The sequence below is a fragment of the Tursiops truncatus genome, chromosome 15 (assembly GCF_011762595.2).
Source record: "Tursiops truncatus isolate mTurTru1 chromosome 15, mTurTru1.mat.Y, whole genome shotgun sequence".
Taxonomy (NCBI): domain Eukaryota; kingdom Metazoa; phylum Chordata; class Mammalia; order Artiodactyla; family Delphinidae; genus Tursiops; species Tursiops truncatus.
Genome location: NC_047048.1, coordinates 57,209,905 through 57,235,403, shown reverse-complemented (window position 1 = coordinate 57,235,403; position 25,499 = coordinate 57,209,905). Strand labels below are relative to the sequence as shown.

Below are 25,499 nucleotides of genomic sequence, written 5' to 3'. Positions count from 1 at the left end.
ATGTGGTGGAGCAAGTAAGCCCATGCGCCACAACTACTGATCCTGCACTCTGGAGCCTGTGAGCCACAACTACTGAGCCCTCACACCACAACTACTGAAGCCCGCGCGCCTAGAGCCTTTGCTCTGCAACAAGAGAAGCCACTGCAGTGAGAGGCCCGTGCACCGCAATGATGAGTAGCCCCCTCTCACTGCAAGTAGAGAAAGCCTGCGTGCAGCAACGAGGACCCAACGCAGCCATAAATAAATAAATAAAATAAATCAGGGAGAAAAGGATGGAGTATTCAATAAATGGTCCTGCCACAGTAGGCTGTTTTGGGGGAAAATACGTAAAGATTACTAATTTAGACTATGCTCAAATAATCACGAGATTACAGAGTATGCTTAACCAGATTACTGAATTAACCACGCTTTTTTTTTTTTTTTTTTTTTGGCCGTGCTGTGCACGGCATGCAGGGTCTTAATTCCCCAACGCCGGGGATTGAACCCGTGCTGCCTGTAGTGGAAGTGTAGAGTCCTAACCACTGGACCACCAGGGAATTCCACACCACACTTTGCATTCTTTAGAATGTACTGAATGATTCTTAAAGTGATCTGAACACTGATGGCTGACAGACTACTCTCGAGTATACCTTGCCTTCTGCAATCACTAGTTGAATTTTTACTTTCAGGAGTCAGTATGTTCTAAACCTGCTTTTATGCCAATTATACTTATTGTAATCTTGTAACCTAATTATATATTATTTAAACCAAGGAAATATGTAAAAATAGTTGTTTTTAAGAAAGTTAAGTTGAAGATCCTGGAAGGATTGGATAAATATAAGTCCCTCCCTTCCAGATTACTTTCTTACTAGTTTTGGGCATGAACACTTTAAAAGATTAAGGGAAAGAAACCATAAAAATCTTATTAAAGGTTCTGTGCTCATTTGTCTCACAGTTGTCTAAGTTTTTGTTCCACGCTAAGGAAACTGAAATTTGAAATCATCAATATGTATTATGGATATGATGATCTATGCAAGAAACATTAATTAGCATATCTGTACTTAAAGACAAGGCCTTGGTATTCTTCCAAAATATTGGCAGATGAATGTACATGTATTTTTTAAGTAAAAATCAAATATTTAATTTACATACATACATATATTTCTTGATTACCTGATTTACTGTATTTTTTCATGTAACCAACCAGGCCCAGATCCTATTTGTGTTGGGTAAAAGTTTTTACCATTCCCTGGAGGAAGTAAGAGGTGATACTTTTATGTGCTTAGGCTAAAGAAAACCCTTTCTCCAAAGCAAGGTAATTAGACAATTTCTGTAAAGGGCCAAAGAGTATGTATTTTAGACTTCACAGTCCAAAAAGCAAAATTGAGGCTCTTATGTAGGTACTTTATAACAAGAAAGAAAACACATTTCCCCAAATTTATTATTGATGAAATTCAAATATGATAATAGTAATAATAATTATTCTTATTACTGAGTACAACTTTTTGTAATACAGGTATACTAATGAGAAAAATGGACTTCTTTTTTAGGTGATACATTTTGCTTAATTGGGGTTCAGAGTTACTGTTTCCTGTCATCAAAATTGATTGCAAATGTTCATCTGTTAATGCTGATCTGTAATGAGATTTTACATATTTCATCTTTGGAAAGAAATATCTTCACACAGATGTACAGCCAAATATTGGTGTCAGCCCACAAGCATATGATTTTAATTGAACATATTAATCAATTGGGAAACATTTATAGAACTATATTAGGTTTTTCTTAGTATTTGCCTTTTAGTATATCATTACATTGTAGATTAATTACTTCCAGTTGAAGGTTAGGTGTAAGTGCCATAATTGCACTGTTAAATAGATTTTGAAAGATGGAAATTTTCTTTGCACTTGCGTTGAAGTCCTAAAAATGCTTCCAGAATTATAGTTTGAGCTAAAAATATATATCCACTGCAAATTTGTTTGAGAACTGAGATCTCACTTTTTGTTTTAACTTTTGACAGCAGGTTGACATTACTAGCGTTTGTGTAAATGAATTAACTGCAGTTTAAGTTTCACATGTAAGTCCAGTGCTGCCCTATAAGGTTAGGTTGAATTTATTAAATAGTATAAAGTCTGCAGCAAAAGCTAAGTTTCATTTGTGATGATAGTGATAATAGTGACTGAAAACGGTCTTATTGTTCTGAAACTTCAATCTCAGCCCTGAGCTTTAAAAAATAGATATCACAGTAAAACTTTACAGCTGCTAAGCCATCAAACTGCTGCATGGGCAGGCAAGACAGGTTATTCTGTTTCTGCTGCTGACAGTGATTTAGCCCGTGACAGTGAATGAAGTTCACCATTGACACTATTGGTTCAGTACCATGATAAATTCAAATATTTTCAGTACTTGCTGATGAAAAATAATAAACAACCACCTTATATCTTCACAAGCTTTGTAAGTTCCAACTAAGCCTTTTTCTACTCCATATATATTTTTTACAAACATCATCAATTATAACTCATCTTAGCAGATTCTACTTCAGGTTGTTCTAAATTAGTATTTTCTCAGCTTCTAGCCACACAGACTATTCATAAAGCTACTTCTTCAAATACTTTAAACTTGGCATTGACTTCTTTTGTAAACAACAGCAACTGAGCAGTATTGGTAACATCTAACTCATCAAGGGACAGGGGAATCAACTTGAAATCATTTGCCTTTTTTAAAAAAATAGATTATTAATTTTATTCCCATTGTCCTCAACTTTTGGAGCAGCTGGTTTTGCTGAAAGGCTAATAAGAGTCTTAAGTTTATTTTCTCTGAATACATTTCTTGAGCTCCTGCAGTCAAACATTATTTTATTTAATTTTAATTTTTGGCCACCCCACATGGCTTGCGGGATCTTAGTTCCCTGACCAGGGATCGAACCCAGGCCCCCAGCAGTAGAAGTACAGAGTCCTAACCATTGGACCGCCAGGGAACTCCCAGCATGATTTTATCAACTCACAATTGGCAAATTACTTTCCTTGCTTGGCTAACAAATGAGCTTCTTGGAAACTTACTTTGGTTGCAGCCTCATTTTTTTTTTCTTCTCTCCCTCTCTTTCTTCCTTCCAGAAATTCTGCTGTGATGAGATATTCCATTTCACATTTTCTATTTTTTCTGACCATTGCTTTCCTGTGAATTGGGAATATTGAGATGACTACTTAGTCTGGTAATGTTGATGTATATTGAATTTTTCTAGCACAGCTGTAGTGTCATTGCATAATAAACACAATGCTTTCCCATCTGACTTGATAACAAAATAATCCACACTTTCCACTGTGCCTTAAAAGCATGACAAAGTCCACTTTTCTCTTTTCTTGTTTTGACTTGATGGCTATGCACTGGTAAAAAAAACCCAAAAAAACTATCATAGTATGCCAGTATGCATGTGTAGCACTCAAAACGCTGTTGACTTGCAACTTTATCACTGCGATGTGTGGTACACTGAGTAGCAGTGCAAAGCTCTGTGAGTACCACATATACAAGGAGCCACTCGATTCTGCCATTGTAATGTTGAAGCCAGCCATACATAGCCAATACATCAATGAATGAGTACCATTGTGTCTGATAATTATTTGTGGACATTGGAGTTTGAATTTCATATAATTTTCGTATCATGAAATATTGTTCTTTTTATTTTTTCCAACCAATAAAAAATATAAAATTGTTTCTTAGCTTGCAGGTCTTACTAAAATCAGATGATTTGCTCACCTCTATTTAGGGTAAAGCATTACACAAGGCCAGAATCAAGAAGGAAAAGGTTGCATAAAATTTGACTGCTTAAAAGGTAATATAGGGCTTCCCTGGTGGCGCAGCGGTTGAGAGTCCGCCTGCTGATGCAGGGGACATGGGTTCGTGCCCGGGTCCAGGAAGACCCCACATTGCCGCGGAGCGGCTGGGCCCATGAGCCATAGCCGCTGAGCCTGCGCGTCCGGAGCCTGTGCTCCGCAACGGGAGAGGCCCGCGTACTGGGAAAAAAAAAAAAAAAAAAGATAATATAAACAAAACTAAAATATAAACTGCAAATTGGGGAAAAATATTTGCAACCATATGTCAGGAAGAGGTTAATATCATCCTAATATGAGAGAGTACCTACAGATAAGAAACAGACCAATATATCCTGTTAGAAAAATGGGCAAAGACAATTCACCAAATAAATACAAATGTCAGTAACTGTATGAACTATTGATCCAATACTGAACCAGGAAAGGCAAATGAAAACACGGGATGCTTTCACTTTTCACTTCATAAACTTGAGTATTGCTTGAGACTTTTACAGCAAGCAAATACTACATTTATCAGTGTTTAGAAACCAAAAAAATGTTTTTTCTTGTAATGTTTGAATTGCTGCTTTTTTTCCTGGTACCTAAGTTTTCTGTATTCCTGAACAGAGGTAGAAGAGGGTGAGTCCTGTCCCTTTCTTGCCTCTGCTGTACTATACATGTTGCTTCGGTTCAGAAGCCAGAGCATGTGGAGTTGAGGCCCCAGAAAATTCCCCCACCTCTGTCTTTTGTATCATCTCGGGTGTTTTACTGGGAAAGCATGACAAGCACTGCTTGCATTTGATACCTGTTGACCTTGAAGTCTAGAGTTTGATTTTTCAAACGAAGCTAGAACTTTGCTGGTTCCATTAAGCATTTTATAAATAACTTTGATGTTAAGAGTTTTGAATTGCTTTTTAATTCCATTTTTGTTGTTTTAAATAGTTATTAATAGAAGCAAGAGGGGGGAGAGAATTTTCTAAACCAACTCTTGTTTAAAATAGTTCTAATTTTGATAGGATTCTATATTCTCCTAGATTTGTTAAATATTTCTAAAGATGTTTGGCGTAGGTATTAACACTTCGTGGGCCTGTTGTATACAAACCATTTTTTTTTTTCTTTTTCTGGTTCTGAATTAAGTCAGTCCCGAGCAATAACCGAACCTGCTAGGTGTGTGACTGCTACTGCATTTGCTCAAGGCATTAGGTTAGCAAGGTGAATCACAAGGAATGAAAATTCTACTTTGCATTTCTTTTCAAATCAGGAGTTGTAGAATTTGATGTGTATGAAGCATGTTGTGTTATTCTTTTCCTATTTTCTATGTAGATGATTTCATTATAGGGACTTTGACTTTTAGATCTTGGTTTAAAACACTGATTGACTAAGTGATAATTAAGTATATTTCATGTGGAAAAGGAATAATATGCTTGTCCTGAAATAAGCTGATCTGATCAGGAGGAACCTTATCCTAAGCATGGCAGGAAATAAACTTGTAACACCAATTACATACAGTGTAGCAGCTATGATTGGGGGAAGATGAATATGAGAGAGAGTAAGTAAAAGTAAAGTATAAATTATAAGAAGTTTGAGAGAAAGTGACTTTGTGATCTAACTTTGTGAGAGACAGAGGTGAGAATATTGGATAGGCATGTACATGTCCCTAGATTTTTAGGAAGGCATTCTTCAAAAAGGTAGAGAAGACATGGGTATGAATCAATAGGAGTGGTATACCAAAAGGAACGTCAGTTTAGAAAAAAACAAAAACTGCTCTCAAACTAAAGATAGGTGGTTGCTTCTAATAACCATTCAGACTTGAATAAGAAATTAGAAGATAGGAGTACTGAAAAATATACAGGGTATATTAGTCTATCAGCAAATATAGAAAAAGTAAAGTAACTTAACTTCTCTTAAAATCTAATTAGTATTAAACTAATTTTTTATGAAAAAGCTTTTAAATCTTTTATGGCTTTTACTGCTGTTCTCTCGAACTTCACTGTTCAATATGATAGTCATCAGCCACGTGTGCTACTGTATTGGGTAGCACTATGTAGAACATTTCCAATGTCACAGAAATTTCTGTTGGGGAGTGCTTCAAAAATGAGATACATTATTAGAAAAGCTAGTAAAAAAGTAAGTTGGGGTATAAGGATACTTTTCTGTCCAGAAATTTTGCTAAGGAAGAATTAGATTTTTATAATACTAAGACATTGGTGTGTCCTTTATTGTTTTACTTGCATTTTGTCCTTTATTTTGAAATAATTTTAAATTTACAGATAAGTTGCAATAATAGTACAAAGAGCCTTTTCCTTTCCTTAACCATTTGTGAGTAAGATGCTCACTTGATGCCCCATCAGCCCTAATACTTTAGTGTGTATTTCCTACAAACAGGGATATTCTCCTGTATAACCTCAACATACCATGTAATCAGGACCTTAATATTGATACAGTAGTACCAGCTAATCCTTAGATTTCACTGATATCAGATATCCATAGATATCATTTGTCCTGATAAAAATATTGTATAGCAGGAGAATCCAGTTCAGAATCACATATCGCATTTAGTTGTCATGTCTGTCTTTGACTTGATCATCTTGATACTTTTGAAGAGTATAGGCTAGTTATTTTGAGGAATATTCCTCAATTTGGGCCTGATGTTTCATCATGGTTTGATTCAGAATATGCATTTTGTCAGGAATACCACATAAAGGATGCTGTATTTTTATTCTAATCTTATTCACAATTTCCATTGTGTCCTGTTTCTCGTAATGTTAGCCTTGATGACTTGATACTAAGGTGGTGTCTACCAGTTTTCTCTACTGTAAATTTATTCACTTTTCCCTTTGTAGTTAATAAGTGTTTTGTGAGGAGGAGGTACTTTGAGACCATGTAAATTATCTCATTTCTTGTCAAGCTTTCACCCACTGGTTTTAGCATCTATCGATAATTTTTGGCAGGATTATTACTATGATGGTTGCCAAATGACAGTTTTCTAATTTTATTATTCCTTCCACATTCATCAGTGGACATTCCATTGTAACAAAAAGCTTTCTTTTCTTCCATTCATTTACTAAATTGATATGGACTTACGGATTCCTATTTTATTCAGTGAGTTATTGTCTATTAATATAATTTGTTACTCTGAGCCTGAATTTGTCCCACATTTGGCCAGTGGAAACCCTTCAAGTTGGCTCCTATTTCCTTTTGACATGTCCTATCATTCTTTAATCACTTCCCTTTTTACCTTCTAGCACAACAAGATGTTCCAATCTCTTGTATTATACTTTTCCTCCCTCAGCCCTAGAATCAGTCATTTCAACAAGCCCTGGTTCCTTTTACTGAAGAGCATATTTAAAAAGCAGGTCTAATGGGACTTCCCTGGTGGTGCAGTGGTTAAGAATCTGCCTGCCAATGCAGGGGCCATGGGTTCGATCCCTGGTCTGGGAAGATCCCACATGCTGCGGAGCAGCTAAGCCCGTGCGTCACAACTACTGAGCCTGAGCTCTAGAGCCTGCGAGCCACGACTACTGAAGCCCGCCCGCCTAGAGCCTGTGCTCCGCAACAAGGGAAGCCACTGCAATGAGAAGCCCGTGCACTGCAACGGAGAGTAGCCCCCACTGACCGCAACTAGAGAAAGCCCGTGTGCAGCAGTGAAGACCCAATGCAGCCAAAAATAAATAAATAAATTTTTTAAAAAAAGAAAAAGAAAAAAACAGGTCTGGGCTTCCCTGGTGGCCCAGTGGTTGAGAATCCGCCTGCCAGTGCAGGGGACACAGGTTCAAGCCCTGGTCCGGGAAGATCCCATATGCCACGGAACAACTAAGCCCGTGACGAAGAGTAGCCCCCACTCGCCGCAACCAGGGAAAGCCCGCCCACAGCAACGAAGACCCAACGTAGCCAAAAATAAATAAAAAATTAAAATTAAAAAAAAAAGCAAGTCTGGGAATTCCCTGGTGGTTCAGTGGTTAGGACGCTGAGTTTCCATTGCAGGGAGCATGAGTTTGATCCCTGGTCAGGGAACTAAGATCCCACAAGCTGCACAGCACAGCCAAAAAAAAAAAAAGCAGGTCTGGATGCTAGGTATGATTGTTCTACTGAGACATTGCTGCTTGTAAGCCTCTCTGGACAGACCTAGGGGATATACATATACATACACAAAATATACTCTTACATATGCATCCATATCTATATTTTCTCTCTGTATATATATGTATATATAAAATGCTGTGAGTTCCTCCAATTCCAGGCTAACACCTCAGAGTTCATTTTATTTTCTCCCTTTTTTGTACTTGAAACACCCTTCTCTGACAGAGAATCTTGCTTGTATTAATATATTTATTTAATTGCTCAGACCCCTTTTAAAAATAAATTTATTTATTTATTTTTTAAATTTTTGGCTGCGTTGGGTCTTCGTTGCTGCATGCAGGCTTTCTCTGTTTCTGGTGAGCAGGGGCTACTCTGATGCAGTGCACAGGCTTCTCATTGCAGTGGCTTCTCGTTGTGGAGCACGGGCTCTAGGCGCACGGGCTTCAGTAGTTGCGGCACGTGGGCTTAGTAGTTGTGGCTCACGGGCTTAGTAGTTGTGGCTCGCGGGCTCTAGAGCGCAGGCTCAGTAGTTGCTGAGTAGGCTCACACGGGCTTAGTTGCTCTGCGGCATGTGGTATCTTCCCGGACCAGGGCTGGAACCCATGTCCCCTGCATTGGCAGGCAGATTCTTAACCACTGTGCCACTAGGGAAGTCCTTGCTCAGATCCTCCCTTTAATGTACCCAGTCTTTCTTTCCTTCTGAAACCAGGTGGATGCCAGCACCTTGCTCAGCACCACCTAATGAGTTTTAGACTTAATTATTCAAGAAGGAAGGAAGTGCAGTGGATCAAAATTATTTGTAGATTTATCTACTTGCTAAAATTTATTTGTGACCCCAGAATCAGTACTTGAGCTTTCACGGTTGTTTGGGGACATGTGCAGAGGGGTGCAAAATTTGCATCATCCAACACGTATATTCCCAGCTAAAGTCAAACAAGGTGACTCTCTGCCTTCTTGTTTCAGCTCTCATACTGTCAACAAGTGTTCTTTTTTACAGTCTATTTAGTGCTATGTTTTTTTACATTTTTGTGCTTTTATTGGTAATTGGCCTCCAAGTGTGCTGTCTAGTATTACTAAGTTTCAAGAAGGCTGTGATGTGCCTTATGGGGAAAATACATGTTTTAGGTAAACCTCATTCAGTCATATCTTACAGTTCTGTTGGCTGTAAATTCAGTGTTAATGAATCAACATCCAGAAAAAGGAAAGGAAATTTGCTGATCTATACATGAAAGTACTAAGGTAACATGTATAGTGCATGTGAATCTGTGGAAAAGAGGGGAAAGTAGGTAAATTTGTGGATTTGTGAGGTGATAAACATGAAAAAGGTATAGTGGACAGCACTGTTATAAGGCTGAAGGCCAAAGAAGTTTACAGTTACATTATCCAGGACAAAGAAAATATTAAACACTTCTTGGCTAGTGCTGGCTGGTTTACATTTCTAAAGGTGATACTGTGTGAAAAATGGTAAACTTGCAGGCAGTGCAGGTTCTACAGATCAGGAACCTTTGAAAAAAAATTTCTAAATACCTGCTAAGTGTCATTCAGGGAAAGGGTTATGTGGAAAAGTAGGTTTTCAATTCTGAGATTGGTTTGTTTTATAAAGACATTGACGAATGAACTTATATTAACACAAATGGCATTTTGGTTGACAAAATGTTGTGACCATGATAACATAACCCTGTATTTCTCCTTAGGAGCAGTAGTTCAGTATTTGCTAACTCAGTGTTCATGGCAACTTTACAGAACATAACTACCACGAATAACAAGCATTGGCTGTAGTTTTACTTTTTTTTTTTTAAGAAAACAGTTGATTTTCTTTTTTTTGTGGTACGCGGGCCTCTCACTATTGTGGCCTCTCCTGTTGCGGAGCACAGGCTCCAGACGTGCAGGCTCAGCGGCCATGGCTCATGGGCCCAGCCGCTCCACGGCATGTGGGATCTTCCCGGACCAGGGCTTGAACCTGTGTCCCCTGCATTGGCAGTCAGATTATTAACGACTGCACCACCAGGGAAGTCCCAAAACAGTTGATTTTTATTCTCCACATAGAAGTAGCATCATTTATTATCTTTAGTCTTAGTATCACTTGAGAAAAACCTTGTTAAAAACTCAAAGTCTTAGCTTTTCTCCCAGTTTGTGATTGGTCCCATCCTTCCTCTCTACACACGCATTTGAGAATCTCAAAGTGAAGATTTCACTGTTCATGGTATACATGTGAAGAGGTATCACAGGCAGAAAAAGAGGTTATCTCAAATTCAGTTGGTGTAAAAACCTCACTTGTGCAGACTGTACCACCTTAATTGGTTTTGCTTGCATAGCTGAATTCTTAGTCATACTTTAAATTACATGGACTTTGCTAAAAATTGAGGCAAAATCCACATAACATAAAGTTAACCATTTTAGGGCTTCCCTGGTGGTGCAGTGGTAGAGAGTCGGCCTGCCCATGCAGGGGACACGGGTTTGTGCCCCGGTCCGTGAGCCATGCTCCGCAACAGGAGAGGCCACAACAGTGAGAGGCCCATGTACCGCACACACACACAAAAAAAGTTAACCATTTTAAAGTGTACAGTTCATTGGCATTCAGTATATTCACAATGCTGTGCAACCAAGACCTCTCTCTAGTTCCAAAACATTTTTATCAGCCCAGAAGGAAACCTTGTATCCATTAGGTACTCACTCCCCATTCCTCCCTATCCCCGGCAACCAACTACTAATCTGCTTTCTGTCTGTATGGATTTACATATTCCATTTCGTATAAATGAAATTATACAGTATGTGACCTGTTTTCTGGCTTCTTTCTTTTAGCGTAACATTTTCGAGGTCCATCCATGTTGGAGCATGTATCAGTACTTTATTCCTTTTTTTTAAACAATAATGTCTATCATTTATTTAGAATTTATATGGAATTTACAGAGGTTTAATAGCTTGCTTCAGATTACCAATGGTTAAATGGCAGAGCAAGAAATGGCAGAGCAAGAATTCAACCCTGTTCTTCTGAATCTGCATAAATTACTTTACCATAAATAATGCCATTATTATATTGGGAGAAAAAATCTTATTCAAATTTTGGCTGGCAAATTTTAGGTATTTAATTTTGTTCTTTAGACATAAAATGCTCTAATTCAAGTGATAGTTTGCTAGCTTCACACTGTATTGAGACTACTGTTAGTTTATCCTCTAAAAACTAAACATTTCCTTTTGCTGCCCTTTAGAGGTTATTAAAAAAAAAGTGGTTTTTTTTTTTTTGCTTTATAAAAACTAAAATTTCAGAATGAATGTAATCATTTATATGCAACTCAACTGGATCAACTGACATAAGGTCGTTGTATTCTTTCAAATATTGCACTGGAAGATTGATCACCAGCTGTCACCTACATGAACTGTTTTGATGAAATCAAGATGGTCATATAGAAGAGTTTGGTTGCTTTCAGCATTTAGAAAATTAAAGTATTCTAGTAACCAGTAAATCAGATAGATTTTTCATACATCACACAGGTAAATATGCATTCCAGTAAGTTATCCCATTTTATTCTGAGGGCAAATACATCTTATTTCTTTATCCTGTGTCATGAAGTTTGTGCTCTATCATCTATGTATTGGGTCGGCCAAAAAGTTTGTTTGGGTTTCCCGTAAGATGGTATGGAAAAACCCGAATGAACTTTTTGGCCAACCCAATATATATCTATCTATTTACTTCTTTATATTTATCTATCATCTATCTATATTACTTAGAATATCAGTCAGAGAAAATAACATAAAATTCAACTAACTCATTTAGTAATAAAGGCACTTTTTTGGCTAACTAGCTAAAAAGTTTAGAGCTAGAGAATAAATACTTTGTCTGATGGTATCTTTAAGGCTGCATATCCATTTGTTTATGATGCTTTCAGCTCTTTCTCACTATGTTGGTTTCATCCTTACCTTATTTTTCCTCACAGTACTTTATTACTTTTTAAGGCTCAATAATATTTTGTTGTATTTGTATACCACATTTTGTTTATCCATCCATCTAGCAATGGACATTTAGGTTGTTTTCACCTTTGGGCTAATGTGAATGATGCTGCTGTGAACTTTCATGTACAAAATTTTGTTCGAATACCTGTTTTCAACTTTTTTGGATATATACCTAGTTGTGGAATTGCTAGGTCATATAGTAATTCTCTGTTTAACATTTTGAGGAACCACCAATATGTTTTCCACAGTGGCCACATCATCTTACGTTACCACCAGCAATGTACAAGGTGTCTCAATGAAGTGGATCTCATTGTGGTTCTTACTTGCATTTCCATAACAACTAATGATGAACATTTTTCCATGTGCTTGGTGGCCATTTGTAGGTCTTCTTTTTGGAGAAATGTCTAGGTGAGTCCTTTGCCCATTTTTTAATTGGGGGACGGGGTCTTTCTGTTGCTAGGTTGTGAGAGTTCTTTGTATATTCTGGTTACTAGACACTTAGATACGTGATTTAAATTTTTTTTGTTTTGTTTTGTTTTTGTTTTTTGGCAGTACACAGGCCTCTCACTGTTGTGGCCTCTCCCGTTGCGGAGCACAGGCTCCGGACACGCAGGCTCAGCGGCCATGGCTCACGGGCCCAGCTGCTCCGCGGCATGTGGGATCTTCCTGGACCGGGACATAAACCCGTGTCCCCTGCATCGGCAGGCAGACTCTCAACCACTGTGCCACCAGGGAAGCCCAGTGATTTACAAATATTTTCTCTCATTCTATCTTTTCACTCTATTTTAAAAATTTTTTATTTATTTGTGGCTGCATTGGGTCTTTGTTGCTGCTTGCGGGCTTTCTCTAGTTGCAGCGAGCCAGGGCTTCTCGTTGTGGAGCATGGGCTCTAGGCACGCGGGCTTCAGTAGTTGTGGCTCACGGGCTCTAGAGCACAGGCTCAGTAGCTGTGGCACATGGGCTTAGTTGCTCCGCGGCATGTGAGACCTTCCTGGACGAGGGCCTGAACCCATGTCCCCTGCATTGGCAGGCGGATTCTTAACCACTGCGCCACCAGGGAACCCCTCTTTTCAGTTTCTTGATAGTGTTCTATGTTGTGCAAAATTTTAAATTTTGATGAAGTACACTTTACATTTTTATTTGTGCTTTTTAGTTTTTTCTTAAATCTAAATTGTGCCCTTAATGCTTAGGGTGTTTTTGTTTGTTTGGTTTGGTTTTTTAATTAGTTAATTAATTTTTATTTTTGGCTGCGTTGGGTCCTCGTTGCTGCATGCTGGCTTTCTCTAATTGCGGTGAGCGGGGGCTACTCTTCGTTGCGGTGCGTGGACCTCTCACTGCGGTGGCCTCTCGTTGCAGAGCCTGGACTCTAGGCACGCAGGCTTCAGTAGTTGTGGCACGCAGGTTCAGTAGTTGTGGCATGCGGGCTCAGTAGTTGTGGCTCGTGGGCTCTAGAGCACAGGCTCAGAGCTGTAGTGCGCGGGCTTAGTCGCTCCATGGCATGTGGGATCTTCCCGGACCAGGGCTCAAACCCATGTCCCCTGCATTGGCAGGCAGATTCTTAACCACTGCGCCTCCAGGGAAGCCCTTAGGGTGTTTTTTTGTTTGTTTAATTTTGGGTGCATGGGGTCTTAGTTGCGGCATGAGGGATCTTTAGTTGCGGCATGCAGACTTCTTAGTTTCAGCATGCTAACTCTTAGTTGAAGCACGCATGAAGGATCTAGTTCCCCAACCAGGGATTGAACTCGGGCCCCCTGCATTGGGAGCATGGCGTCATCCCCACTGGACCACCAGGGAAGTCCTTGTTGTTTGTGCTTTTGGTGTCACATTTAGATAAGATTTTTAGGACTCTATTTCCAAATCCAGTATCACGAAGACCTACCCCTTTGTTTTCTTCTATGAATTTTATCATTCTTTTCTTATATTTATGTCTTTGATTTGTTTTAATTTTTGTAAACAGTGTGAGGTAAGGGTTCAGCTTCATTCTTTTGTATGTGGATATCCAGTTTTCCCGGCACCATTTATCGAAGAGCCTGTTCCCCTCAACCTTGAATAATCTTAGCACTCATGTCAAAAAATCAGTTGATTAAATAAAGATGTATGTGTTTATCTCTGGATTTTCAGTACTATTCCTTTGATCTTTATCTCCTTATGCTACTACCACAGTTTTGATTTCCGTAGCTTTGTAGTAAGTTTTGAAATTGGGACGTATGAGTCCTCCATCTTTTTTATTTATTTTTTATTTTTTTGCGGTACGCAGGCCTCCCACCGCCGTGGCCTCTCCCGCCGCGGAGCACAGGCTCCGGACGCGCAGGCTCAGCAGCCATGGCCCACGGGCCCAGCCGCTTCACAGTATGCGGGATCCTCCCAGACCGGGGCACAAACCCGCGTCCGCTGCATCGGCAGGCGGACCCTCAACCACTGCGCCACCAGGGAAGCCCCATTTTTTTTATATTTTAAGACTGTTTTGGCTGTTTGGGATCCCTTGCAGTTCCATATTAATTTTAGGATCAGCTTTTTTATTTCTGTTAAAAAAAAAAGTACTGTTGGGATTTTGAAAGGGATTACATTGGCTCTGTAGGTTGATTTGGGGAGTGTTGCTATCTTAACAATATCAAGTCCTGGAATCCCTGAACACAGGATATGTTTCCATTTATTTAGGTCACGTTTAATTTATTTCAGCAGTGTTTTGTACTTTTCAGTTTACAAGTCTTGTACCTCCTTGGTTAAATTTACTCCTAAGTATTTTATTTTCTGATGCTATTTTAAATGAGATTTTTCTTAACTTTATTTTTGGATTGATCATTGCTAGTGTATAGAAATACAACTGATTTTTTTAAAGATGTATTTTATTTTATTTTTTGATTAATTTATTTTTGGCTGTGTTGGGTCTTTGTCGCTGCGAGCAGGCTTTATCTAGTTGCAGCAAGTAGGTGCGCGGGCTTCTCATTGTGGTGGCTTATCTTGCTGTGGAGCTCGGGCTCTATGTGCGCGGGCTTCAGTAGTTGTGGCGCACGGGCTTAGCTGCTCTGCAGCATGTGGTATCTTCCCGGACCAGGGCTCAAACCCATGTCCCCTGCATTGGCAGGCAGATTCTTAACCACTGCACCACCAGGGAAGTCCCTACAACTGATTTTTTTAAAACATTAATTAATTAATTAATTTTGACTGTGTTGGGTCTTCATTGCTGCGCGCGGGCTTTCTCTAGTTGCGGCGAGCTGGAGCTACTCTTTGTTGCAGTGTGCGGGCTTCTCATTGTGGTGGCTTCTCTTGTTGTGGAGCATGGGCTCTAGGCACGCAGGCTTCAGTATTTGTGGCATATGGGCTCAGTAGTTGTGGTTCGTGGGCTCTAGAGCACAGGCTCAGTATTTGTGGCGCACAGGCTTAGTTGCTCCGCGGCATGTGAGATCTTCCTGGACGAGGGCTCAAACCTGTGTTCACTTGCATCAGCAGGCAGATTCTTAACCACTGTGCCACCAGGGAAGCCCCCTACAACTGATTTTTGTGTTGATCTTGCAGCTTTGCTGTATTTATTAGCTGTAACAGTTTGTGTGTGTTTTTTTTGGATTTTCTATATATGAAGAGAGATAGTTTTACTTCTTCCTTTCTATTTTGAATGCCTTTTATTTTTATTTTTCTTGCCTGATTGCTCTGGCAAAAACTCCCAGTACCTTGTTGAATGGAAGCAGCAAAAGTGGGCATTGTTGTTTATTCCTGCTATTAGGGGGAAAGCTTTCAATTTTCCCCCATTGAATATAGCTGTGGGTTTTTCGTAATTCCCTTTGTCATATTAGGGTAGTTCCCTTCTATTCCAAGTTTGTTGAGTGTTTTTGTCACGCAAGGGTGTTTGATTTTTGTTAAGTGATTATTTTCTGCATTAGTTGAGATGATGATGTATTTTTCCCTTTTATTAATATGATGTATGACATTGATACGTAGACTTTTAAGTAGTAATTAATTAACTGTTATCTTGTGTTTTATCCTATCTTTTGCATTGTATGTAGGGTTTATTATGAATGACTGTTCTGCAAGATTGTATTGCAGGCATGTCTTCAGGATATCAAATATTAAATGATATTATCTTCTTAAAATCAACTTTATTGAGGTATAATCAATCTTCTTACAATAAAATGTGCCCATTTTCCGTATACAGTTGAATGAGTTTTGCCAAATTTATATACCTGAGTGACCATCACCACAGTCAAGATATATAACATTTCCTTAAACCCAGAAAGTTCCCTGTGCCCTTCTCATTCTTCTCTCCCCTTACTTCCTGCACCCCAGGCAACTGTGGATTTGCTTTCTGTCACTGTAGATTAGACTGTCTTTTCTAGAGTGCTGTATAACTAGAATCATACAGTAGTACTCTTCCGTCTGGATTCTTTCACTCGGCATGTTGTTTTTGACATTTATCCATGCTGTTAGGTATATTAGTAGTTAATTCCTTTTTTCTGAGCAGTTTTCCATTGTATGAATATACTATAGTCTATCTTCCATACGTTAATAAGCATTTAGGTTATTTCTAATTTGATTCCCTTATGAATAAAGCTGCTAGGATCATATGTGTACACGTCTTTTTGTAGATATATGTTTTTATGGAATTGCTGAGTTTTATGGTTTAAGTGTATGTTTGGCCTTACAAGAACCTGCCAAACTGTTTTTCATAGTTTTACACTTTATATTCCCATCAGCAATGTGCAAGAGTTGTAGTTCCTCCACATCCTCACCAACACTTGGTATTGACAGCTTTTAAATTTTAGTCATTGTAACGAGTTTGTGGTTGTGTCTCATTGTGGTTTTAATTTGCATTTTCCTAATAACTAATGATGTTGAACATCTGTTTATGTGTTTATTGGCCATATTTGCTTCTGTGAAGTATCATCTTAAATCTTTGGCCTTTTCTTTTGGATTATCATTTGTTAAAATTATCTTACACATGAGTTGTTAAGAGTCCTTTATATATTCTGGATACAGGTCATTAATCATATATATGTATATGTATATAATATTGGGTTGGCCAAAAGTGCCTTTGGTTTTTAAGTAAAAATAAAAGACACATTTTTCATTTTCACCAAGAACTTCGTTGAACAACATGTTCACCATTTTGTTCCATTACCTTCTGCCATTTTTCAGGCAACGTCATAATTCCATCTTCCCAAAACTTCTTATCTTTTTGAGCAAAGAACTGTTCCAGGTGCCTTTTACAGTCTCCCAGGGAATTGACATTTTTCCATTAGAGAATTTTGTAAAGATCGAAATAAATGGAAATCTGAAGGTGCAATGTCTGGTGAATATGACGGTGAATCAGAACTTCCCAGCAAAGCTGTAACAATTTTCGCCTGGTCATCAAAGAAACGTGCCGTCTTGCGTTATCCTGATGGAACATTATGTGTTTTCTGTTGACTAGTTCTGGACACTTTTCATCAAGTGCTGCTTTCAGTTGGTCTGACTGGGAGCAGTACTTGTTGGAATTAATTGTTTGGTTTTCCGGAAGGAGCTCATAATAGAGGACTCCCTTCCAATCCTACCATATATACAACATCACCTTTTTTTTTTTTTTTTTGAGAGGCAATATCTACTTTAATATTTCCTTCATTATCAATTTAATGTCAGTTTTTCAAAAAAATATTTTAAGATGTACACATCATTGATAACAGAAATGTGGTTAAAATGTGGTGGTATGGAAACTACATCTTTGATTCTAAGAAGCACTGTAGTTTTTTGGTTTCACAAACCCATTGTCATGAAACTCACATCTCAACATAGCATGAACCTCCATGGTGAAACAAGGATTGACCATTTCAGACCTTGATTTTATTCACTGTCATAAACCATAACCTGTCGGTGTGGGATAGTTTAAATTATTATTTCTATTTTACAGATGAGAGAAACAAAGAAAGATTGGAGTATCTTTTCCAGGGTCAGACATTTAATAAGAAAGAGGCAGGGCCAGGATTTCAACCCAGGTAGTCTTCATTCCAGAACCTTTGCCTCCTAAGCATTATGCTTCCAAGTTGCTAAATTTGATTTTGGACATGTTGAGTTCAAGGTGTTTGTGGGAGGGCCAATGGCAGATGTTCAGTATGGTGTATAAGTTTGGGGCTCAATAAGTAGTGAAATTGTTGTCGAACCCAAGTTCGTGTGCCGACCCACAGTGAGGCCAAACAAACCAAAACGTGGAATTGGGAGCGGAGAAAGGTTTATTGCAAGACATCACCTTCTTTGGATGAAGACCGGCCTTTGGTGTGGTTGGTGGTGGTTCATTTCGCTTGCCCTACGATCTCTTCTGTTCCACATTATTGTATAGCATCCACTTTTCATCGCCCGTCACAATTTGTTTTAAAAACGGAACATTTTCATTGTTTAAGTAGAGAATCACATGCGGAAATATGGTCAAGAAGGTTTTTTCGCTAAACTTATATGCACTGAAATATCAAAGCGATTCACATAACGAAGCTGGTGCAAATGATTTTCAGCGCTTGATTTGGATATTTTCAGTATGTCAGCTATCTTCCTCATGGTATAATGTTGATTGTTCTCAATTTATGTCTTGATTTGATTGCTGTGAACTTCAACTCGTCTGCCTGACCATGGAGCATTGTCCAGGGAGAAATCTCTAGCACTAAACTTCGCAAACCGCTTTTGACATGTTTGATCAGTCACAGCACCTTCTCCATACACTGCATAAACCTCTTTTTGCATTTCAGTTGCGTTTTTACCTTTCTTGAAATAAGAAAGCATAATACAGGCTTCCCTGGTGGCGCAGTGGTTGAGAGTCCACCTGCCGATGCAGGGGACACGAGTTCGTGCCCCAGTCCGGGAAGATCCCACATGCCGCGGAGTGGCTAGGCCTGTGAGCCATGGCTGCTTAGCCTGCACGTCCAGAGCCTGTGCTCCGCAACGGGAGAGGCCCACAACAGTGAGAGGCCCAGGTACCGCAAAAAAAAAAAAAAAAAAAAAAAAAAAAGCATAATATGCCGAAAATGTTGCTTCTTTTCTTCCATCTTCAATATTAAAATGGCTACACAAAAATTCACCAATTTTGATATGAAAATTTAATTTTATTTAATTATTTTTAAAATTAATTAATTTATTTAAATATTTTTTACCGCATTGGGTCTTTGTTGCTGTGTGCGGGCTTTCTCTAGTTGCGTCAAGCAGGGGTACTCTTTGTTGCAGTGCGAGGGCTTCTCTGAATGAGGTGGCTTCTCTTGTTGAAGAGCACGGGCTTCAGTAGTTGTGGCATGTGGGCTCTAGAGCACAGGCTCAGTAGTTGTGGCACACAGGTTTAGTTGCTCTGTGGCATGTGGGATCTTCTCGGACCAGGGCTCGAACCCGTGTCCCTGCATTGGTAGGCAGATTCTTAACCACTGTGCCAGCAGGGAAGTCCCTGATAAGTCTTTTTAAATGCACGCTGATATGACAGTTGTCACATACAGTCGAACAAAATTGTTTCAAATGAAGTTAAAGACAACTAAGTGTCACTAGAGCCATGTTATGGAAAAAACTGAATGAACTTTTTAGCCAACTATATAAATAAAATAAATGTTGTCTCCCAGCTTGTGAGTTGCTTTTTCAGTTTTTAATGGTGTTTCTCAAAGAGCAGAAAGTTGTAATTTGGGGGTCCAGAGTCAGCAAGGAAGAGTCAGATGATTTAAAACATGAGAAGGATTGAACAAGAGGGAGATTTTTCCATTGCTGGCTTTGAAGATGGAAGAGTCCATATGCAAGGATTGCAGATGGCCTCTAGCAGCTGACAATGGCCCTTGTGAGACAGGAGGGAAGGGGACAGGGCACAACCATTGAAAGAGTGACACAGCCGTTGAGAATATGATAAAAACTAGTTAGAACCAACTAGGCGCAAGGTGTCGCAAGATGACTTCCAGCATACCTTGAGCCTCATTATGCACTCAGTGTAATATATTATCATGCTAAATGACACACCCACCAGCGCCATGACAGTTCCGAGGCTGGCCAGAAAAGGCCAAAAAGTGGGTGGTGGCCCAATTCCTGGAAATCCCTGCCCCTTCCCCAAAATAATTGGAATTACCCAGCCCATAAAAACTAATCACCCTCACAGCCCGGGGCCACTCTCACCCTCTGAGATGGTCCACCTTCTGTCTATGGAATGTGTATCTCCTAGGGCTCTTTCACCTTCTGATACAGCCCGTACTCTGTCTATGGAGTGTGTATCTCCCTGAATAAATCTGCTTTCACTCTACTTCTGGCTTACTCTTGAATTCTTCCCTGTGCGAAGCCAAGGACCCTCACTTGGCGGCCTATCCCAGGGACTTGCCCGAGACGTGGGATGTGACCATTCTCTCATGCCCCCTTCTCCTGCAACCGTTGAATGAGAAGTAGCAAAGAAGCAGGGACCATTGTCCTACAACTGCACGGAACTGAATTCTGCCACAACCATGTGAACTTGGAAGAGAATCTTGAGCTCCAGATGAGAACACAGAATGGCATAAATCTTGAGTTTATCCTGATGAGATCCTGAGCAGAAAATCTAGCCATGGTGTGCCTGGACTTCTGACCTCTAACCTTGTGGTAACTTGTTATGCCTTTAGCAGTTTCCTCTACTTTCTTCAGAACTTAGCTAAACTTTTCAAAGCATGTAAGCATTTATCCAGTATCTTTAGATTTTTGTGGCTGGAGAGTTGTAGCAGATTTTCTAGACTCCTGTATTTGAAGATTAAAAAGATAAGACCGTGTGCTTTAAAGATTGAGTTTAATGTACAGAAATATTGGGTGTCAGCCAAAATATAAAATTACTTTTACATATTCATTTATTAATTTCCAGTTTTAAACGACAGCTTTCCCTTTAAAGAAAGAGATCAGGAGCCTGATTTTCTTGTCTGTTTCCTGAGGAAGCAAAAAGGCAGAAACTTTGTGAATAGCAAGACCAGTGGTTGCTATAGTAAGCATGGGACTTCCTGACAATGGCTCTATTAACAGTAGGAAATGGAACCATGGCAGTGTTCTAATTTGCCATAAGATTTTGTTTCCCATCTTTAGAGTAAGAGGTTCCACTATATCAAGGAATTGGCTCTTCCAGTTTATTTTATTCATTTAGTTAGACAGTGATTAGAAAGCCTCACTGGTTGTGTACGTGGCACCATACTCAGGAGTTTTGTAATTATATGACAGTTATGATACATTTCAAACAGGGCTTTGAAACTTTCCTTCTGGAGGAAGCCCTTCTCCTCCAGTGGCTATTGACCTACCTTGGTTATAGGCCCTATTCAACCAGTGGGGAGAGCATAGATTTTGGAATCATATATACCTGGGTTTGAGTCTCAGTCTTGTCACCTACCAATTGTTTGACTGTGGACAAGTTATTTAACTACTCTGTGCCACAGTTTCTGCATGTGCAAAATGAAGCATCTGTTTTCTGTGCTTGTTTTGAAGATATGTTAAATTCTGAACATTATACACTTTGACACAGTGCCTGACACTTACTAAGTATTAACAAATGGTTATTATTCTGATCCTTGTTGAGCTGCTGATTTTTGATGTTTCTGGTTATGTCTTTAAATTTTTTTTTTCTTAGTATGCCTGGTTTTTCCTTCTTTATTGAATGACTTTCAAGATGTGATTATAGTTGAAGGTGCCACTTAGAAAGGAAATGTGTGTAGAAGGCATAAAGGCTGCTTATAGACCCAGCTCTCGTGGTGATAGCAACAGTATTGGCATCTCAAGTTGATTGTTTCAAAGATCCATACAACATTTCATGGCCTTGAAAAGCAGAAAACACCCAGAAAACAGAAATCGAGCAGTTATTGAAGCATTGAATAGCAAAGATCATTATTAATTGTACTTGATAAGGAATATCCTTCATGTTTGCCTGAGCCTTTATTTAATGCATTTTAACATTTGTTGTGTTTTTCTTTTCCCTTTAAACCTTACTGTTAAGTTCAAAAATGAGCTGAACTAAAAAGAAACCGATGTCTTAGAACAGACATGTTTCTTACCTTCAAGGATCTTACTGTCAGTTGAAGGAGGCCATAAACACTTATAATAGTTTGTAACAAGTACTTTACTAGAGGTAATGATTGATTCTTGTGGCTAAAGGAGAGGAAGGAATTGGGACATCTAGGATCTCTGGCTTGGGTAAGGGGGAAGACCAGAGTTGGCAAACTGACCTGCTTGACAGTTTTTTGCACAGCCCACAAACTAAAAATTGTTTTAACATCTTTAAATGGTTGGAAAAAGTCAAATCAAAAGAAGAATGATATTTAATGACTTGTGGAAATTATATAAAATTCAAATTTCAGTGTTCATAGATAAAGTTTTATTGGACTATAGCTCCACTCAAACTTTACCTGTTGTCTTTTGTTGCTTTTGTGCTACAACAGCAGAGCTGAATAATTGTGACAGAGGCTGTATGACCTACAAAGCCAAATGTTTACTGTGTGGCTCTTCACAGAAAAGGTTTGCTGATTCCTGGAATAGATGGTGATTTTTATCCACTGAGATAAGCGATTAAGGAGGAATAGATATAGGAGAAAATAACATATTTCTATGAATGTTGGTTATTTGAATCAGAGGTGCTTGTGAGCTATGCAGGTCTAGAAGGCAAGGGCATATATAGATATGGGATTCTGAAGAGAATTTGAGGCTGGAGATACATGGGGGGAGAAAAGATGAGATCCAGAAAGCCTGATGGAGGAGTGGTTCTCAGCCCTGGCTGCACATTGGAATCACCCTGGGTACTTAATTAAAAACAACCCAAAAAACCCAAACACACACTGCCAGGGTTACTTCCTACCCCCACCCTCTGAGATTGTGATGTCCTTGAGTTGGGGGCGGTGGGGAGGTGGTTTAAAGAATTCCCCAGCCTTCTAATGTGCAGCCAGCTTTGGGAACTGCTGGGATAGAGTGAGAAGGTTAGGCATGGAACCAGTATTTAAGGGGCAGTTCTATATTTACTGAGATGAAGTGCTGATTGAGTAATGATGGGACTTGTGGCAATGGTCAGATTCACAGTTTGGTGGTGTAAATAAGGATTGTGAAGTCTTCTTTGGAGATCGCTGTTGACTCTTATCAAGAGGAGTTCCTGTGGAGACCAAGTGAGAGTGTATGTCAAAGGGTTTGAGGTAGAGGAGGAGAGAAACTGAGTGTACTATTGAGAGAAACTGAGTGTACTATTGAGGGAAGGAAAGGGGAGAAATTGATAGCTGGGAAGGGGAGGCATTGGAGATTTGGTTTGAGAAGTTCTTTAAGATGATAAATGCTTGTGTCTATTCATGTACTGAGGGAGTCAGCACTTGGCAAGGAAACTGCTTGGAATGGCAATATCAGATGCCACCATTCAGTTTTTCATAGAAAGAGATAGATTTTGAATAGTTCTTGGAATAATCTTATTTTATCCTTTTTGGAATTGTATCTTTAATGTGCTTCCTACATTTGGACACAGTATCTGTATAGCTGGAAAGAGAAATGGACATAGGCATTGAGAAACAAGGCCAACAACTGTTCTTCCCTTATCCTGTCTGGGGCATTGATCTCATCCATGAGAATAGGAGGGTGAACTGAACAGGCTCCATTATCTCTTCTGAAAATCTTTCATTTAAATGAGTACAAATTTTAATTACACGAATGAGGAACCCTATGAAATGTCTATGAAAAGCCTGTGAAATGTCTGTGAAGCCCACTGCCTGATCTTTTAGTTCCTTAGTACCTGGGCATGTGCTTTTTTTGAAGAACACCAGCAGTTTATGACACACCCCTCAGTGAATATTTGGGCACATTGTGTACAAAATATACCAATTTATCCTACCCTTAGAATATTTCCTCAGGAGCAAAATTTAGTATAGAGTCTTCTTTTAATGTTTTTTTATTATGTACAAGCAATAGATGTTGGTTAAGGAATACTTGGATAGTACCCACCATTGTTGTTAACATTTTAGTTTATCTATTGGGAGTCTTATTTTTCCCCACTGGTTTTTGTTTCTCAATCAGAGTACATTTAATATATGTGCCAGTTGGGTTCTTCAGGAATCAGATTGAGATGGAGTAGGAGGGCAAAGGGCTTATTGAGGAGTAATGCCTGTGAAGAAAAAGAGAAAGGATTAGGTTGGGCATGGGAAGCCATCAGACTGCAGTTCACACCTGACAAAATCTCTGCCAGCCCAGATTGCCAGATTGCCTCACTGGTTGGAAAGGGCTAGGCCATTGTACCACCACATTGCCCAGTCATTGGCTGGGGGCAGTCCTGAGGAAAGTGTGCCCTCTGTTTGAAAGCTAAGGTGGATTCTAAAGGGGTTAACAGCAGGAAGCTGTCAGCTAACCACAGTCCTTGCAACTAGACAGGAATTCCCTTATCGAAGAGGGATCTGAGCAGTATATCTTTGTGTCTGCTAGGACATAAAATGTACTGTCCTGCTCACATTAATTAGGATGGCTACTATCCAAAAAACAAACCAGAAAACAAGTGTTGGTGAGGATGTGGGGAAATTAGAACCCTGTGCACTGTTGGTGGGAATGTAAAGTGGTGTAAAAGCTGTGGACTACAGTGTGGAGATTCTTTAAAAAATTAAACATAGTATTACCATATGATCTGGCAATTCTGATTCTGGTATATGCCCCAAAGCATTTAAGCAAGGTCTTTAAGAGATATTTGTACACCAGCATTCATAGCAGCATTATTCACAGTAGCTAAAATATGGAAACAACCCAACTGTCCATCAGCAGATGAATGAATAAGCAAAATATGGCATATACATACAGAGGAGTAAAATTCAGCCTTGGGAAATTCTTCGGTATGCTACAACATGGATGAACCTTGAGGACATTATGCTAAGTGAAATAAGCCAGTAACAAATACTGTGTGATTTCACTTATATGAGGTACTTGGAGTGGTTAAAATCATAGAGACAGACAGAAGAATGGTGGTTGCCAGGGGCTTTGAGGGAGGGGAGTATGGGGAGTTATTGTTTAATAGGTATATAGAGTTTCAGTTTTACAAGATCAAAAGAATTTTGGAGCTAGATGGTGATGATGGCTGCATAACAATGCTAGTGTAGTTAACACCACTGAATTGTGCATTTAAAAATGGTTACGGTGGTAAATTTTATGTAACGTGTTTTAACATAATAAAAAAATGAAAAAAAAAGTTTCCCGTTTTTCCTATTTACATAAGTGGGTTATTTTGTAATTTTTCTAAACTTTTTAAATGGATACATAATATTCTAACAAGTTTATATATCCATTCCCTAAGTTTCTAAATTTTCTATATTAATAAAAATAGAGCAATGAGCATCTTTCTGTGAAGTTCTTTACTGTACTTAGGATTGTTTTCTTTGAATAGACTCCAAGAAGTAAAGTAGATTGAAGAGTGAATATTCTTATGGCTCTTCATGTTGAAAGTTCTTTTACAGTGTCAGTGCAAGGTATAAGCAGCCTATAGCATCAGATCCTCAACAGTTTCAGATTTTGTTTCTTAATCTTGTCTAATTTGTAGCTTAAAAATAGTGTCTCTTTGTTTCTGACCTGCAGTCTGTATGGTCTTTAGTGGGCTGTGAATTGAGGGATTTGGTTAACTCAGTCCTCTGTCCAAAGGTCCAAAAGGATGGAGAAGATAATGTTAAGAATGAGGGCTCCAGAATCAGATTGATCAGGTTCAAATCCTGGCTCTGCTGCTTACCACTTTGTGACCTTAGGCAAGTCTCTGTGCATCAGTTT

The 25,499-nt window shown here is 39.1% G+C and overlaps 1 protein-coding gene across 1 annotated transcript in view; it reads left to right on the top strand.

The window, feature by feature from the left end:
* Positions 1–25,499, top strand: part of PTPRA (protein tyrosine phosphatase receptor type A) — a 185,206-nt gene that overhangs the window by 26,406 nt on the left and 133,301 nt on the right. The window lies entirely within an intron of this gene.